Source organism: Salvelinus namaycush, chromosome 30, assembly GCF_016432855.1.
Source record: "Salvelinus namaycush isolate Seneca chromosome 30, SaNama_1.0, whole genome shotgun sequence".
Classification (NCBI taxonomy): domain Eukaryota; kingdom Metazoa; phylum Chordata; class Actinopteri; order Salmoniformes; family Salmonidae; genus Salvelinus; species Salvelinus namaycush.
The window spans coordinates 25,665,734-25,669,159 of NC_052336.1; positions in this window are offsets into that span (position 1 = coordinate 25,665,734).

The window sequence follows — 3,426 nt, forward strand, 5'->3', positions numbered from 1 at the left end:
CCTGCTGCCTGCTGCCTGCCGACCAGTGCTACTCCGCCTTCCTTTGGGCCTTGCTGCACGTGTGCCTGTGTCCCCTGAGAGGCACAATCCAGAGATAATCCTGGGAAAACCTTCCTCTGAGGTCCTTCCTGGATGGTGGCTTCACTCCACTCACCCGCTAGCCTGGGGACTTGGACCCTAAACCTCACCGGATCCTTTGGTTTTGCTTTATGCAGTTACTCATCACAACCCCCTTCTTCTCTCTCTTCCTCCTTCTTCTCCTCCCAACGTAGGCCCTGAAATGAAACAAAAATACACAGAGTCAGTCACAGGGGACCAAACAGTTCTGTACAAGAGTAGTTATCGTCAGCCCACACTCCAACCAAAGTTTTAATTGACTCCTCTCTAAATCTCGACATATTAATTCATTTTGTGCCTCTGTATCTTGCTCTAATTAAGTGACAGAGGTTGTAAACTCATTTGCTCTTATTTAATTAGACATCAAGCCACTGGTGTTCTCTGATTGAAGTGTTGCCCATGTCTTGTCCCTTGTAGTATTACATTAGGTGAGTAGAGCAAAAGTGAAATAGTCTCCTTCAAAATTCTAATTTGGTACAAAATGCATCACTTCCTTTTCATTCACTGACCATGCACTGATGGTCAACAAAGCGACAACGGAGCTAAAAACAGAATAGTCTAACAGTCGATTTGCACAGTCATAACTGCAAACAAAGCAGGCTTAATCACATGCCAATAGGTTATGTTACACATCTGACAATTAACCAGATGCTGTGTTGTTTTCAGTCCCATGATTGGCTTTCATCCCTTCCTGCTTGGCTGCTCATGGATGGACAGGGGAACAAATGGACCTGCGGGAGATTTTCCTATCCACTGAGCCACGAAGAACCTTCAACTTCAGCAACGATGCTAGCTGGGAGCCCAACCACAACAATAATGCTTAAACACACTGCTTAAAGCTGCCTCTCACTGGAACCGGTTAAACACACGGTCCAGCAGGGAAGAGAGAGAGGTAGAGAAGAGAAGAAATAGAACAAATCTCCAGCTTGTGTGGCAGAGCTCATAAATAAAGTCCAAATAAAGCGCATCTACCAGTGATGTAGGGAAATGGGCACCCTAACTCAGTTGGACCTCTCCACTGTCAGTCCTCATAATGAACGCCTGATAACGCTTCATGCTTTCCACTGTCTCGGTTGTAAATTGGCAGCTACTCCGGGAAAAAGAAGACATTTTATGCTTTTTTTCATTATTGACTGGCCACCAAAATGTCAGCCAACTGTGTGTGTAGGAGTGGTTTTACTGCCTCCGATACCCCATCATCTCGAGGGAAGTGTTTCCCATTTAAATGCCTCGGGAATCACAGGCATTCATCCGTCTTGGCTAAGACGGATGTGCTGAATAAGTAGTCTGGTCCAAAGTCAAGCAAAATGTCTCATCTGTTACTGTAATACAGTGATTGTGAGTCATGTATTAAGTATTCCAGTGGATGGCTAGACAGCTAAATGTTTCAATGCAGCACTACTGTGGAATGGTGTGAGAGAAATCGGATAATTTGTGAATATGGAAAAATACACTGAATATACCAAACATCAGAAACACCTTCCTAATATTGAGTTGCACCCCCCTCCATCCCCATCCCTCTTTTGCCCTCAGAACAGCCTCAATTCATCGGGACATGGACTCTACAAGGTGTCAAAAGCATTTCACAGAGATGCTGGCCATGTTGACTTCAATGCTTCCCACAGTTGTGTCAAGTTGGCTGGATGTCCTTTTGGTGGTGGACCATTCTTGATACACATGGGAAACAGTTGAGCATGAAAAACCCAGCAGCGTTCCAGTTCTTGACACAAACAGGGCGCCTGGCACCTACCTTGTGTCTTGCCCATTCACCCTCTCAATATTATACATACACAATCCATGTCTCAGTTGTCTCAAGGCTTACAAATACTTTTTTAACCTGTCTCCTCCCCTTCATCTACACTGATTGAAGTGGATTTAAGAAGTGACATCAACAGGGGATCACAGCTTTCACCTGGTCAGTCTATGTCATGGAAAGAGCAGGCGTTCTTAATGTTTGTATACTCAGTGTATATCAACACTCTATAGCACCTTGTAAATATTGTAAAGGGACGGATAGGCCATAGCTGCAGACACTAATATATGCAGGTTTACTGTCATGGGTCTAGCCCTAGAGGCAGAACTGAGCGATTGCCGCAAGATGGACAAGCTGCTAAGTGAAAATTGGCTATATTGTAAACATTTATGAAAACAAAACATTTGCTATTTGGTCTTAATTTAAGGTTAGGGTTAGCAGTGTGGTTAAGGTTAGGATTAAGTGTAACGAATGTGCTGAGAGTCGGGAAGCAAGTACAGGGAGTGTTTTAATAAATAAACACGAAACACAAACAACGCACCGACATGAAACAGAGTCAATAACACCTGAGGGAAGAACCAAGGGGAGTGACAGATATTGGGAAGAAAATCAAGGAGATGATGGAGTCCAGGTGAGTGTCATGAGGCACTGGTGCGCTTGACGATGGTGACAGGTGTGTGGGATAATCAGCAGCCTGATGACCTAGAGGCCGGAGAGGGAGTATACGTGACAGTAACCCCTCCGTACCTCCTCTCCGATGCGTGGCTCTAGCCGCAGGATGCCGACAAAAGTGACGAACCAGGGGATCAGGAGCGGACCGGTCACCCCTGCTGAAGCGCGTGAACCTGTCATGCTGGCTGAGGCGCGGGAACCTCTCGAGCAGGCTGGGGCGCGGGAATCTGACAGACTGGCTGAGGCATGAGAGCCTGGCGATCTGGCTGAGGCATGAGAGCCTGTAGCGGCTCCCGGACCTGACGTCATTTACTCTGACACAAAAAAAAACACTCCCTGATGCTTTCCTTATGTGAGGTGTTATTCTGTAACGAGTGCGCTGAGAGTCAGGAAGCAAGTTCAGGGAGTGAGTGTTTTAATAAATAAACACGAAACACAAACAACGCACCGACATGAAAACAGAGTCAAAACACCTGAGGAAAGAACCAAGGAGAGTGACAGATATAGGGAAGAAAATCAAGGAGGTGATGGAGTCCAGGTGAGTGTCATGAGGCACTGGTGCACTTGACGATGGTGACAGGTGTGTGGGATAATCAGCAGCCTGATGACCTAGAGGCCGGAGAGGGAGTATACGTGACATTAAGGTTAGGTTTATCAGATGTTATGACTTTGTGGCTGTGCCAGCTAGTGACCATTCTGCAGAGCTGCCTCCAGAACAAGTTTCATGAGGAAAAACACTAATCTGCGCAATATAAGTGGAAGTGTATCATGTTCCTCTTGAATAAATAAATAATGGTTACATTTCATGTTACTAAATGAGGGGTAAGATAATGCCACAGCTGCTTGTAAGTGCAAAATTATTACTGAGACTTTGAGAACATAAT